The sequence below is a fragment of the Schistocerca americana genome, chromosome 6 (assembly GCF_021461395.2).
Source record: "Schistocerca americana isolate TAMUIC-IGC-003095 chromosome 6, iqSchAmer2.1, whole genome shotgun sequence".
Lineage (NCBI taxonomy): Eukaryota > Metazoa > Arthropoda > Insecta > Orthoptera > Acrididae > Schistocerca > Schistocerca americana.
In genome coordinates, this window is record NC_060124.1 from 151,563,845 (window position 1) to 151,580,972 (window position 17,128).

A 17,128-nucleotide genomic window follows, 5' to 3' on the forward strand; every position below is an offset into this window, starting at 1 on the left:
CTTGCGTATGCTGACAAATGTAAACATATTTGTATGAGTTAAACGTATAATATAACGATTTAATATTATTGTGCACTTTTAATTTGTAAGAGGTGATCCCGATTTCATGTCCGCCTTCCTTGAATTAACCTGCATTCAAGTAATTTACAGCTCAACAATCGCAGCGGCCGATGCAGCCAACGACGCCATTACGTGGCGATATTAACTTACGAAAAATTAGCGGAAGCGGAAAACTCGCCAGCTATTAGCATAATATTAATTTTTCTCCACAGCCGCACGAAGTTGCAGAAATACTTAGCTTTAAGATTCTTATTTTCAGTACCATAGCCGAGACCCAGAGCCAGGACTCTGACTACAATACAATGGTTAACGGAGGTAAGAAAAATACTCTCGCACGTGTGCAGGCCGCAATTTTAATTAATAACTAAAGATTTCTTGCTTTAAAGTGAACTGACTAGCCGAGGAAAGTAATCTGAAAAGTTTATTACATTTTTCAACTTAAATATAATTTTTATTAAGGCCCACCACCTAAGTCGGCAACAATCAAAAAATAATGATAACATATATATTAAATTACGACGGCCGACGGACACTCTAGAAGGAAAACAAAGACAGAGGATGAGATGTTCAGATGAAGTTAACCGACACCTCATGTTCTGTTACTACCGAGCAACAAACTTAGGAACCAACACAACTGGATACAGATCACAAGTATACACAACATTTATTACCAGATACCCAGAATAAATTTTTTTAACAGAACAACGACTAGCTGATCAGATCCGTGTAATAATCAAAAATAACAGGATACCCCAGTCAGAATTAGAAAACATCAAACAACAAGTACAACAAATACTGGAACAAAATAATGTGCAGTCAGAAGAAGAAGAAAATACAGTAATGGACTCAAACATCCAAGAGCAAACAAACAAAGAACAACACACATCAATTAAACAATCAGAGGAAAACAAAATCTTAAGACAGCCACCAGAACAAGCCCAAATAGGACATGAAGTGACACACATGTTAGATATAGAAGAAAAATTTCAGTTGACATATATAGATTACAAAGACTCAAATACAGACATTAGACCATTCTTGCATAGACCACCAAATAACCCACAAGTCGAAACAACAATAACAACTATCAACACAATCATACACAACAAAATAAATAAAAATACAACTATGGAAGAGTTACAACTACTGTTTTATGTAGGAGCACTCACTACACTAAATATACACACTAGGCAGAGATCAGAACCAACCAACACACAGAAGAAACCCACAAAACCAGCATGGCAACACAGGCTACAGATCAGAATAGAAAAACTGAAAAAAGACATCAGGCAGCTAACACAATTTATAAGAAATGAAATATCAGACAAAAAACGAAAAAGGTTAGGTAAAATCTCACAACAAGAAGCGATAGAGCAATTGGATGAAAAGAAGCAGAAATTACAAGCATTGGCCAAACGACTTAGAAGATACAAAAAAAGTGAAAGTAGAAGGAAACAAAACCAAACATTCAACACAAACCAAAAGAAATTTTACCAGACAATAGATAAAACACACATTAAAATAGACAATCCACCAAACATAAAGGACAAGGAACACTTCTGGAGCAACATATGGTCAAACCCGGTACAACATAACAGGCATGCACGGTGGATACAAGCAGAAACAGACACATACAAGATGATACCACAAATGCCTGAAGTGATAATTTTGCAACATGAAGTCACCCAAGCAATTAATTCTACTCACAATTGGAAAGCCCCTGGAAAAGATAAAATAGCAAATTTCTGGCTAAAGAAGTTCACCTCAACATATTCACATATAACTAAATTATTTAACATATCTAAAAACAAAGATGATGTGACTTACCAAACGAAAGTGCTGGCAGGTCGATAGACACACAAACATACACACAAAATTCAAGCTTTCGCAACCTACGGTTGCTTCATCAGGAAAGAGGGAATGAACAGGAATTTTAAAATACACCCAGTGAACTTCCTAATATAATCTTTCCTGATGAAGCAACCGTAGGTTGCGAAAGCTTGAATTTTATGTGTATGTTTCTGTTTGTTTGTGTGTCTATCGACCTGCCAGCACTTTCGTTTGGTAAGTCACATCATCTTTGTTTTTAGATATATTTTTCCCACCTGGAATGTTTCCCTCTATTATATTCATATCATTAATTTGAGCCCAACAATTACGTTTGTTATTGTCACTGTTGCATTTCGAAATCTTTCCTGTCATCTTATTTTCTCTTTCTGTTTTTGCAAGCAGTTTCATTTTGTATTCACCTTCTCCTCTTTACCGAATCTACCATACAATTTTATCCCGCCTATACATACTCAATAATACGTAACCCACTTCCAAACCATAACCTAAAAAACTTTTTTCCGCTTTCAACACTACCGCTGCTATAAAATCCACCGTTTCCAGTTCACAAACAGTTCCTTCCAGCTATCAAACAGCCATTTCGGCTAGTTCTAATAACTTTCGCTTTTTTTCCATTTCCGGTTTTCCCACATCACTGATCTTTTTTAGCCGCTTCCCACAGGTTTTAACGTCATTATTTCTTCGTCTGACAATTGTTAGCCTCATTTTCACAATCTGCCACCACAAAACCACTCCTTTTAATACATTTACACGCAGTTTTTCGAAATTTTCCCGAATTGCTCCACCCTTTAACGTGTTTTGGCGGCAACACAACCACCTAACCTTTGTGCACATCGTTGTCTACCAACCCAAGTTCACCACAGGATCAACATGGCCCAGCTATAACCAACACTTTTTCGCCTTTTTTAACACCAGATCTCCGGTTGCTTTCTAGTTCACCTTTATCTCTCCCCATATGTTTTTATTTTCATTTTCATTTCAGCCTGATGTTACACTTTCCACCTTCTAATACCATGTCACCCTCACAACATCCCCACAACGACCCCATTAAGTTTTATTTACATTCCCTCCGCAAACATGCCTTCGCCCTAGCCAGATTACACTCCCATATTTTATTTTCTCAGGCTTGTCTGACATTTGGCATTACCCCCAAAGGCCTCACACTTAAAGTTCCCATCTCTGGCTGTAACCCTTCTTTCCATCAGTCCCTATACCAGTTCCAAACTGAACAATCCATTGCCCTCACCCACCTAATCCTTCACCTATGCATCAACTCAGCCAATGAACACACCCGTCAACTCCTATCCTTAATAAAAGTCCTCAATCTTTCCTCTCCCACATCCACACCGGCTGTTCAGAGCATCCTCCTACAGGCCAACCGCAAATTAGAACAGCATGCCACCCTCCACCTCAAAAAACTATCCAATCTCCTAGTTTCCCACCTCCGGAAAGGCAACTCACTCACCCTTCACAACCTTTCCAGCAAACCTCAACCTCCTCTCATTGCACACAGATCCCGTCTCTCCCATCTACTCAATCTCCCACTTCCAGCTCCACTCCCCCCAAAACCTCAAAATTCCAATCAACACAATCTGGAACCACAACACCCTAATTCAGTAGTTAACCTTTCCTCCAAACCTCTCTCCCAATCCGAAACCTCTGTCCTATCCAAACATAATCCTTCCCTCTTTCCTGATGAAGCAACCATAGGTTGCGAAAGCTTGAATTTTGTGTGTATGTTTGTGTTTGTTTGTGTGTCTATCGACCTGCCAGCACTTTCGTTTGGTAAGTCACATCATCTTTGTTTTTAGACATATTTTTCCCATGTAGAATGTTTCCCTCTATTATGTTTATAAATTATTTAACAGTTACATTGCAGACCCATACACATTCCCTGATACACTTACACATGGAATAACTTATCTGAAACCTAAAGATAAAGCAGACACAGCAAACCCAGCTAAATATCGCCCCATAACATGCCTACCAACAATATACAAAATATTAACTTCAGTCATTACACAGAAATTAATGACACATACAACACAGAACAAAATTATAAATGAAGAACAAAAAGGCTGTTGCAAAGGAACACGAGGATGTAAAGAGCAACTGATAATAGATGCAGAGGTGACATATCAAGCTAAAACTAAACAAAGGTCGCTACACTACGCATACATTGATTACCAAAAAGCTTTTGGTAGTGTACCCCACTCATGGTTACGACAAATATTGGAAATATACAAAGTAGATCCTAAATTGATACAGTTCCTAAACATAGTAATGAAAAATTGGAAAACCACACTTAATATCCAAACAAATTCAAATAATATCACATCACAGCCAATGCAGATTAAGCATGGAATATACCTAGGAGACTCATTAGGTCCTTTCTGGTTCTCCCTTGCTCTGAACCCACTATCCAGACTTTTGGAACAGACAAATGTAAGAAAAATAGCATAGTCAAAGGAAAACACACTAAACAAGAAGATTACATATTGGATAACCACAGCGACTGCACAGAAGCAATGGAAAAAACAGATGCCTATAAATATCTAGGATACAGACAAAAAATAGGAATAGATAATACAAATATTAAAGAAGAACTAAAAGAAAAATATAGACAAAGACTAACAAAAGTACTGAAAACAGAATTGACAGCAAGAAACAAGACAAAAGCTATAAATATGTATGCTATACCATTATTGACCTACTCATTTGGAGTAGTGAAATGGAGTAACACAGACCTAGAAGCACTCAATACACTTACACAATCACAATGCCACAAGTATAGAATACATCACATACATTCAGCAACAGAAAGATTCACATTAAGCAGAAAGGAAGGAGGAAGGGGATTTATCGACATAAAAAACCTACATTATGGACAGGTAGACAATTTAAGAAAATTATTTATGGAATGAGCAGAAACTAGCAAAATACACAAAGCAATCACTCATATGAATACATCGGCTACACCACTGCAATTTCATAACCACTTCTACAACCCTTTAGATCACATAACATCAACAGATACGAAGAAAGTAAATTGGAAAAAGAAAATACTACATGGCAAGCACCGGTATCATCTAACACAGCCACACATCGATCAAGACGCATCCAACACATGGCTAAGAAAAGGCAATATATACAGTGAGACAGAAGGATTCATGATTGCAATACAGGATCAAACAATAAACACCAGATATTACAGCAAGCATATTATTAAAGATCCCAATACCACAACAGATAAATGCAGACTTTGCAAACAACAAATAGAAACAGTAGATCACATCACAAGCAGATGCACAATACTAGCAAATACAGAATACCCCAGAAGACATGACAATGTAGCAAAAATAATACATCAACAACTTGCCATACAACATAAACTAATAAAACAACACGTTCCCAAATACAAGTATGCACCACAAAATGTACTGGAGAATGATGAATACAAATTATACTGGAACATAACCATTATAACAGATAAAACAACACCACATAACAAACCTGACATCATACTCACCAATAAAAAGAAGAAATTAACACAACTAATTGAAATATCCATACCCAATACAACAAATATACAGAAGAAAACAGGAGAAAAAATTGAAAAATACATCCAACTGGCAGAGGAAGTCAAAGACATGTGGCATCAGGATAAAGTTGACATCATACCAATTATACTATCAACTACAGGACTCATACCACACAATACCCACCAGTACATCAACGCAATACAGCTACATCCAAACGTATATATACAACTACAGAAATCTGTAATTATTGATACATGTTCAATTACCCAAAAGTTCCTAAATGCAATGTAACATATACCGTACAGTTAAAAGGAAGTCACGCTTGATGAAGGTCCGCGTCACTTTCCATTTTTAACCAGACATAATGTCTGAGACAGGAAAGAGAAATAATAATAATAACAGAAATGGTTATGGTAATAGTCAAAACAGAAACCATAGCAACCAGAACCAGGAAAACTTTTAATGCCTTCACCTGGTGCCTGTCAGGTGAAGGAAGTAAATATTTTCATGACAAGGCAATAACAAATTCAGATCAAGAGGAGTGTGATGATGAGAATGTATGTGACTTTCCTGTTAAAGTACCTAATTTTGAAAGCAAGTTTTTGGAAAGTTATACTTAAACAGATGTACAGTGGTAAGAACTGTACTGTGGCTCCTTATGAACTTGAGGTGTTTTAGCAAAATTGTTTAACTCTGAATGTTCTGAGGAATATGTAGATATTAATAGTACTTTGATGTTGGTATTTTAATGTACCTTGAGCAGGAGACTTTTAAGGTTCATTATGGTGAGGAGGGGTGCTTAAGTGAACATTGGTGTAAAGAGGATGAGCTTAGGTATAAAGTATTGAATGATTACACATTACCTAGTTGCTGCAGTAGAGAACATCACTTACATGGAGATGTAGCAATATATGCAAAAACACCTCTTGCACCAAACTTTGGTAGGATAGATCTCAACATCCTTTGTGCTGAACTACATTTTGAAATGTTAGGACCAGTGATAGAGAGTATTAAGCTAGTGGCGATAGTAGTAGTAGTAGTAGTAGTAGTAGTGTACAAGCCACCTAGTGGTGACCCATATGTCTTTCATGAGAAATCTGAGGACCTCTTAATGTACTTCGGTATACCAAAATGGCAAGACTCATTGTACTGGAATGTTCTGTAGCTGTATATATACCGTATGTGTTCTGGCCGGAGGCAGTTTGCTCCACGCAAGTGTTGAATAAACCTTTGTTAAGTGAAGTTAGAGTTTGTCATTCATCTGCTTACACCTGACAATATAATATTGTCACTGGAGGGGATATCAATTCAATCTTTGATGTTCTGCGGGACAAAAAATATGTGACAGAGCTCAAAAATTTGCTTTGACAATTTAACCTGTACTATGTTAACTGTAAACCTACAAGGGGGTCTGCCTGTCTAGACAATATATTTACAAATGTTAAGAGAACTTGTATGTACACTGATATAATTAGTTTCCCTTTTTCAGATCATGATGCAGTATTTATTAGTATTAGTAGTGTAACTTCAGATTGCACCGACCCAAAAGCCAAAATTGTGACTACTAGACCAATGAGCAGAGAGAGGATTCAGTTGGGACTCTCTCTTTAGTAGGCATGAAAATTGCTCATCTGATATTGTTTTCACTGAGCTTTTCTCTGCATTTTTAAATATATTCAAAAATAAAATCCCTCTGAAAAAATGTACAGTAAATATTAGCACTAATTACAAAAAAAAGGAAAAACAAGGAATGGTATACTCCACAATTTGGGCAACTGAAAAATATTGTTATGCTATATTCTGGCCTGTATAAAAATAGTAAATCAGAAGTTATAAAGAATTGTATGCCACAGCTAAGCATAAGTATAGGCAGGCAATCAGTGAAGCAAAGAAACATTATAATATAGTAAACATTGAAAAGTCCAAAAACAAATGAAAGAAAGCCTGGAGTGTAATTAATTATATTGCCCATACTAAACAAAAAGATGATATTGTCATACCCCAGAAGAATTTAATAAATTTTGTATCCAGTCCACTGGAGAAATTAGTAGTTCAATAAACAAACCTCCTTAAACTGCACTTAGTATCATGGACAACTGCTTAGAAAAGCCTTTCCTGAGCACTTTCACTTTCACAGAAGGGATTCTAAATACTATCCTGAAAATAGTGAAAAATTTCAGACCTTCAGCTAGTGTTGATTACTATGATTTGTCATTTAATTTGTTGAAAGATTTTATTGACTTTATAATTTATCTTTGAACTTATTATGTAAATAAATGTCTTGTTGAAAGTAAATTCCCTGATAAACTAGAAATTTCTAAAGTTGTGCCCATATATAAAAAAGATGAAAAGAACTGTTCCATTAGCTATAAGCCCATATCCATCACTCCTGTTTTTTCTCAAATTTGTGAAACAATAATTACAATCAAGTTAATTTTTACTGGGGCAAATCAAATGTAATCAGTGATAAGCAATTTGTATTTAGGAAAGGTAAATCCACAACTGATGCAATGGATTCCTTAGTAAAATTTATCCTAGATGTGTTTGAGGCTAGGGGCTACACCCAGGCTGTGTCTTGTGACCTGAGCAGAGCTTTTGAGTGTGTAAAGAATAATACTTTGTTGAATAAGCTACTCCATTATGATTTTGATGGCAACAGTGTAAATATGTTTAAATCTTTCTTAGAGAACTGCACACAAGTTCTGTACTCTTGTAGAAAGAAATCAAATTTGGTTTATGTTAGGTCTGGAGTGCCACAAGTGTTGGTGCTCAGATCTTTATTGTTTCTGTTAATGATTAATGATCTGCATTTGTTCATAAATTCCCACACAATACTGTACGGTGTTACACAACTTTCATAAATAAAAGCTCAAATCTAGCCACACGGAAAACATTGACCGAAAATACTCTTGCTCAATCTTCATTATGATTCAGAGTGAATGGTTTCTTGCTAAACGAAAGTAAAACCCCAGAACTTTACTTTAGCTTGAAGGAGATCCCTAACCACCATGAATTAGAAACCATTAAATTTTTAGGTGTTACTATTGACAACAAATTGACCTGGGAACCACACATCAAAAATATATCGGGTAGACTTTCAAGAGTCATTTGTCTAATTAGAAATTTTCAGATAACTATGTAATATCAGCATATTTTGCTTTCTTCCAAAGCGTTATATCACATGGAATTTATTGTGGGGTAGTAGCTGTCACATAAACAACATTCTACTTTTGCAGAAGAAAGTATTAAGCATAATTACTGATTCTGGTAGATCAGAACACTGTAAACCTCTGTTCATTAAATTGTAATGTCTGACAGTAGTAAACCTATTCATTTATAATGGTCTGTTGTACATTAGAAACAATATTTCAAAATTTGTATTGAGAAGTGATATTCATAGCTACACTATGTGATCAAAAGTACCCAGACACCTGGCTGAAAATGTCTTACAAGTTTATGGCACCCTCTATCAGTAATGCTGGAATTTCACTCTCTAATGTGTACATTCAATCAGGTGCCAGAAGGTTTCTTGGGGAATGGCGGCCCATTCTTTACAGAGTGCTGCACTGAGGAGAGGTATCGATGTCAGTCGGTGAGGCAAGGCATGAAGTCGGCGTTCCAAAGGTGTTCTATAGGATTCAGGTCAGAGCTCTGTGCAGGCCAGTCCATTACAGGGATGTTACTGTTGTGTAATCACTTCACCACAGGCCATGCATTATGAACAGGTGCTCAATCGTGCTGAAAGATGCAATTGCCACCCCCGAATTGCTCTTCAATGATGGGAAGCAAGAAGGTGCTTAAGGGGATACGGAATCGGATTTTGGGTTAAAAAATCGAATTTTTTTTATTGGCGTATTATATTCTGCCATGTTTCCTCTTTAAAATGACGTATCATACATAGCTCTACTACAATTATAACTATTTTATTTTTATATATTTGTGAGATCGGGTATTGCGCTTTAGTTATACACGTCTCTCGTGGCTGACCATGAACTTTTTGGCAGTACCTTTAAAGTGACATGAATTCAAATATCCCGGTTTCCAGCGACTATTTATACACTAGTTGCCCGAAAATGTTTCTCTCTGGTTTCCTCAAGTTACTCTTTGACTTTGTGGCGGGACTGTTTTGTAAACAGTGTGATATAAGAAAGTAGTTGTTGTTGAGTTATTTCGTATTTAGTGCTTCATTTTTCGCAGTGAAAATGCCTAGAGCTAAAGCAAAAGTATTTAAAAAGCGTGTGAACTGGCAAAAGAAAAGAAATAATGATTCATTAGCAAAGCAAAGCAGTTCATCATCATCACTGTTGGAAAATGTGAATCCACTTATTACTGATTTGCCGAACGAACTTACACCAAATGAAAACAGTGCTTCTCATAAAAAACTAAGAGATTTGGAAGAGAAATATAATTTACTTGATAGAGAGAATGAAGTTTTTGAACTCATTGATACGAATATATTGTGTGAAGCTCTTGAAAACAGTTTGTGCTGCAAAAAATGTCATGGAAACGTTTCTCTGAAAGTAGAATCCCATGTTGGCCTGGCTGCCCAGTTTAATTTAATATGCAGTGTTTGTAAATACAGCTGTAAGTTTCCAAGTTCGGTTTCAGTAACTGTAAATAATGGATACAAGAAAACTGAACTTTATAGTGTAAATATTAGGTTAGTTTATGGATTGCGAGCAATTGGTAAGGGCAAAGCAGCTGGTGATATGCTATGTGGTATTCTAAATCTTCCAAGTGCACCTTCAAAGTTTGAAGCTTACAATTATGTACTAGGATCTGCAGTTGAAGATGTAGCACAGAAGTCAATGCAGGTTGCTGTGGAAGAAGCAGTGGAAGAAAATGACGGCAGTCGTGACCTCACAGTGGCGTTTGATGGCACGTGGCAGAAAAGGGGCCACACCTCCAACAATGGTGTTGTAACAGCAACTAGTGTTGATACTGGCAAGGTTATTGATGTTGCAATAATGTCTAAATACTGTAGGTGCACAGGCAGGCTGAAAAATGAACACAGTGATGACTGTATTGCTAATTATTATGGTAGTAGTGGTGGCATGGAGGTTGCTGGGGTGAAGAAAATTTTTCATCGCTCTTCACAGTGGTATAATGTTCGCTATGTCAAATATCTGGGAGATGGTGACTCTAAAGCATTCAAAGAAGTTTTGGAAAGCAAACCATATGGGAACAGTGTAAATATAAGCAAACTTGAATGTATAGGACATGTGCAGAAGAGAATGGGTGCCAGGCTGAGAAGGTTAAAATCAGTTATGAAAGGGAAAAAACTAGATGATGGGAAAACCTTGGATGGCAGAGGAAGATTGACTGATTCCATAATAGACCACATTCAGAACCGCTATGGCCTTGCAATCAGGCAAAATACAGGCAATCTTGAAGAAATGAGGAGAGCTATATGGGCTTTATATTTCCACACCGCATCCACGGATGAGCATCCACAACATGGTTTGTGCCCCAAAGGTGAAAACAGCTGGTGTAAATACAATAGGGGACTAACAACAGGAGAGAAATACATTCACCACCACAGTCTACCATCAGCCATCATGGCAGAAATAAAGCCCATTTTCAGAGATCTGGCTGACAGAAGTCTTCTGATGAAATGTCTTCACGGAAAAACGCAGAACCCCAACGAGTGCTTGAATAGTGTGATATGGCATCGTCTCCCAAAAACAGTGTTTGTCGGAATTAATACACTACATTTTGGTGTGTATGATGCTGTGGCAACCTTCAATCTTGGAAATATAACTAAATGCCAGGTCCTTCAAAAGTTGGGTATGTGTGTTGGTTCCCGTACGGTACGTGCTATGTTCTTTTTAGATCAGCACAGACTAAGGCATGCTGATAATATAATCAAGACATTAGTGAAAAAAGCAAGACAGGTGCAGAGGGGTGCCAAAAGAAGACTTGAAGATGATTATGAAGACTGTGAAGGGGGTATTAGCTACGGATCAGGAATGTTTTAATCTTCTTTCTCCGTTTCCCGTAAGTTTACTTTTTACTTCATCTAGGAACATTATCTCAGGTACTGGTCAACCTAGAAGTCTGAAATTTTTATGACGTAGTGACATAGGTCCCTATTACGTACTGAAACAACGATTTTTTAATTACTTGATTTACAAAAGACTTAGGGGTGATAGTCTAGTAAAAAGCGATGGAAAAAATTTACTTAAAAATAAATGTACAATATCTCTGTAAGAAAATACTTTGACAATAAACTGTTGTTTCAGTATTGTTGTAACATATGAATGCACATACAGTAAAATTTTTACCTCTCTGTCTCCAGTAGTTTGTGAGAAAATGTTCCCTATAGTAGGCATATATTAACATTGCGGGGATAGGTGATTCCGTATCCCCTTAAAGCATCAATATAGTCCTTTGCTGTGATAGTGCCATGCAAAACAACAAGGAGTGCAAGCCCCCTCCATGAAAAACACTACCACACCATAACACCACTGCCTCGAAATTTTACTGTTGGCACTACACACGCTGGCAGATGACGTTCATCAGGCATTCGCCATACCCACACCCTGCCATTGGATCACCACATTGTGCACTGTCATTTGTCACTCCACACAACATTTTCCCACTGTTCAGTTGTCCAATGTTTATGCTCCTTACACCAAGCGAAGCGTCATTTGGCATTTACCAGCATGATATGTGGCTTACGAGCAGACCATGAAATCCAAGTTTTCTCACCTCCTGCCTAACTGTCATAGTACTTGCAGTGGATCCTGATGTAATTTGGAATTCCTGTGTGATGGTCTGGATAGATGTCTGCCTATTACACATTACGACCGTCTTCAACTGTCAGCGGTCTCTGCCAATCAATAGACGAGGTCGGCCTGTACATTTTTGTGCTGTACGTCTAACGTTCTGATGACTTAAAGTGTCTGGGTTATACTGATTTATTTCCCAAACCACATTCTTCTTTATGAGATGACTTACTTGGGGTTTGCAGCCACTCTTCTCTACAGGATAGCCGGCTGCTGGAAACTCTCTTGACTTCTTCGCCGTCGAATAACGCTAGGTACAGGAACTTTCAAGCCACTTTCTACTAGTGAAACAAGTAGCCATACAAACTTTATGTTTCGTCAATCAACTATGTATTTGACTTTCAAGCACAATAAAAATTCTCACTTTCAAAATAATATGTAACTTCAGTAAGTCTCTTATACTGTTGTACGTTAGAAACAAATTGATTTACATTCAAAAGAAAGTCTGCTTAGACATCATGACTTTCAGAAAAGGAGACTGAAAAAACATCTTGCCTCTCACAAGGCTGAGTCAAGAATCTATAAGAGAACATTTTCCACTGTTCTTGTTATAATTAACAATAGTCAATGATAATAAGCACAGAGTGGCACGTAAGCTCCATGATTCTTCATTACACACTCGCTAATGCAACTATAGCTAACACTTGGTTCAAGAATCATGAAAGAAGGTTGTATACATGGAAGAACCCTGGAGATACTAGAAGGTTTCAGATAGATTATATAATGGTAAGACAGAGAATTAGGAACCAGGTTTTAAATTGTAAGACATTTCCAGGGGCAGATGTGGACTCTGACCACAATCAATTGGTTATGAACTGTAGATTAAAACCGAAGAAACTGCAAAAAGGTGGGAATTTAAGGAGATGGGACCTGGATAAACTGAAAGAACCAGAGGTTGTACAGAGTTTCAGGGAGAGCATAAGGGAACAATTGACAGGAATCAGGGAAAGAAATACAGTAGAAGAAGAATGGGTCGTTTTGAGGGATGAAATAGTGAAGGCAGCAGAGGATCAAGTAGGTAAAAAGATGAGGGCTAGTAGAAATCCTTGGGTAACAGAAGAGATACTGAATTTAATTGATGAAAGGAGAAAATACAAAATTGCAGAAAATGAAGCATGTAAAAAGGAATACAAATGTCTCAAAAATGAGATCGACAGGAAGTGCAAAATGGCTAGGCAGGGATGGCTAGAGGACAAATGTAAGGATGTAGAGGCTTATCTCACGATGGGTGAGATAGATACTGCCTACAGGAAAATTAAAGACACCTTTGGAGAAAAGAGCTCAGATGGAAACCCAGTTCTAAGTAAAGAAGGGAAAGCAGAAAGGGGGAAGGAGTATATAGAGGGTCTATACAAGGGTAATGTACTTGAGGACAATATTATGGAAATGGAAGAGAATGTAGATGAAGATGAAATGGGAGATACGATACTGCGTGAAGAGTTTGACAGAGCACTGAAAGACCTAAGTCGAAACAAGGCCCCAGAAGTAGACAACATTCCATTAGAACTACTGACAGCCTTGGGAGAGCCAGTCCTGACAAAACTCTACCACATGGTGAGCAAGATGTATGAGACAGGCGAAATTCCCTCAGACTTCAAGAAGAATATAATAATTCCAATCCCAAAGAAAGCAGGTGTTGACGGATGTGAAAATTACCAAAGTATCAGTTTAATAAGTCACAGCTGCAAAATACGAATGCAAATTCTTTACAGACAAATGGAAAAACTGGTAGAAGCCGACCTCGGGGAAGATCAGTTTGGATTCCGTAGAAATGTTAGAACACGTGAGGCAATACTGATCCTACGACCATCTTAGAAAACACATTAAGGAAAGGCAAACGTACGTTTCTAGCATTTGTAGACTTAGAGAAAGCTTTTGACAATGTTGACTGGAATACCCTCTTTCAAATTCTGAAGGTGGCGGGGGTAAAATACAGGGAGCGAAAGGCTATTTACAATTTGTACAGGAAGCAGATGGCAGTTACAAGAGTCGAGGGACACGAAAGGGAAGCAGTGGTTGGGAAGGGAGTGAGACAGGTTTGTAGCCTCTCTCCGATGCTATTCAATCTGTATATTGAGCAAGCAGTAAAGGAAACAAAAGAAAAGTTCGTAGTAGGAAGTAAAATCCATGGAGAAGAAATAAAAACTTTGAGGTTTGCCGATGGCATTGTAATTCTGTCAGAGACAGCAAAGGACTTGCAAGAGCAGTTGAACGGAACAGACAGTGTCTTGAAAGGAGGGTATAAGATGAATATCAACAAAAGCAAAATGAGGATAATGGAATGTAGTCGAATTAAGTCGGGTGATGCTGAGGGAATTGGATTACGAAATGAGACACTTAAAGTAGTAAAGGAGTTTTGCTATTTGGGGAACAAAATAACTGATGATGATCAAAGTAGAGAGGATATAAAATGTAGACTGGCAGTGGCAAGGAAAGCGTTTCTGAAGAAGAGAAATTTGTTAACATCGAGTATAGATTTAAGTGTCAGGAAGTCGTTTCTGAAAGTATTCGTATGGAGTGTAGCCATGTATGGAAGTGAAACATGGACGATAAATAGTTTAGACAAGAAGAGAATAGAAGCTTTCGAAATGTGGTGCTATAGAAGAATGCTGAAGATAAGATGGGTAGATCACATAACTAATGAGGAGGTATTGAATAGAATTGGGGAGAAGAGGAGTTTGTGGCACAACTTGACTAGAAGAAGGGATCAGTTGGTAGGACATGTTCTGAGGCATCAAGGGATCACCAATTTAGTATTGGAGGGCAGTGTGGAGGGTAAAAATCATAGAGGGAGACCAAGAGATGAATACACTAAGCAGATTCAGAAGGATGTAGGCTGCAGTAGGTTATGGGAGATTAAGAAGCCTGCACAGGACAGAGTAGCATGGAGAGCTGCATCAAACCAGTCTCAGGACTGAAGACCACAACAACAACAACAATGCATCCATGGATTGTCCGACAGGTACTTGTGGGTGCCATTCGACCGCCGCATCTATGTTCTTCCTGTGACTGATTTTAAACCTGCACACACAAACATGTGATGCGCAGTAGGTAGGATTTCACAATCCCATACTTGTATCTAGAATATTGTGTGTTTGAGACGGTAGAAGGCTGAGTGGTTCTAGAATTTACACAGAAATTCTTGAATCTTTTGCAGAATATCACTCATAATAACATTTCATATCTTAACTCTATACATTTCTCATATATCCTTTGCGTAACAATTCTCTGTCCCCTCTTGCACAATCTTTCACCTATTTTTTCTCTACTCTTTTTTTTACTTTGCTTTTTTGTTAAGACATGAGCATTCATTCATTGTTTTAGTCAGCTTTACTAATATTAAGAATTGTGAGGACTCTTTTTTTCCCTTATTTCCTTTTTTAATTGAAAACTTCAAGTGTTTATGACACATGAGTAATCTATTTTCTATTCTTATCTTTTTGTACTATCCTTTTTCTTATTATGCACTATTTTCATTTGTTGTAATTTGGAGGAACTTTGGGCAAAATGAAAATGTTCTTTTGACACTCATTTATTACTACAAAACATAGTAATGCTAGTCGTTCGTAGAATTTATACTTTCCAGAATAATTCTTATAAAATTGGTGACTTTTGTCATGATACTGTCCCCTTCTCCTAGGATCAGCACCTATTCCTTGCTTGTGGGTTGACCTTATGGGAGCACTTCCTCTTTCCATTCTGGTAGCTACGCCCCTTACAAAACATCTCCATTTTTTAGGCCCAGATCAGCACCTATTCCTTGCTTGTGGGTTGACCTTATGAAAACACGTCCTCTTTCCATTCTGCTAGGTATGCCCCTTACAAAACATCTCCATTTTTTAGGCTACAGATCATCCTATCTCCACGTAGGTACGTCCACCCTTTATACTTAGGGAATGCCGGGTATGCCCCCCTTATCCTTTCTGAGTATGCCTCATGGTTCATTACCCTAATATACATTTTTATGTATACTATAATTAAGTATCTTCTGGTAAAGCTATAAATCTATTTTAAACTTCTCATTCATTCTTTAATGTATCATTCAGTCCCTAGAGTCCTCCTCTACTTATCAACTTTATACTTTCAATAGATATTATGTCTTTATGTACAACTTATGTCCCACTATCCTTCAATTCATCAGAGTTTTTATTGCACTGACGTTGCTCACACCTTATTTATCCATTACTCATTTCTATTTTATAGTTATTAATTATGTATGGCCACCTCTTCTTATGTATATTCAATGTAGAACCGTCATAACTCCCCATATATGTGCGCATAATTCCCTATGTACACACCTTTTCCCCTACAACACCTGGCAGTTCTAACTTCGTGACAGGCTTTGTCTTATATAATTCAATTTTTGTGTAGAAGTGTATATTTGTGTACTTGTGGATGTGTGTTCATGTAGTCTGATTCTCTAGGCTTTTTATCTAAAGATAAGATATAGATTGTTAGTAACCATGGAAATAAGGAAGGACTTCAGCAATAGAAGTTTATGAATATGGAAAGAGGGAAAAGATAGACAGGTCCTCAAGATGAGAAATTAGTAAAGAAAAAATAGATGTAGTTGCTAGGATCAAAGAAGAGAAAGAAGATAGCCCCAAAGACAGGAAACCCTTTCCATCACCCTTCCCCGGGATCCCTACATCTCAAGTACTTGAGTGAGATGCCGGAGGAGGTTTGGTGTTGAATCATCTCCTACGGAACAGACTTGTCCCACCTCCACCCTTTGAGGTCCCTGAAGGAAATCCTAGCAATCCTATGGAAATTGCAAATGAACATGAATCAGGCACACTTGTTTGTGAGGGTTGTTTGAAAGGTGTGATGTGTGTTTTGTATTCGTCATGATTTATCTGTTCTTGTAAATCATGCTTTTAGCTACAACAC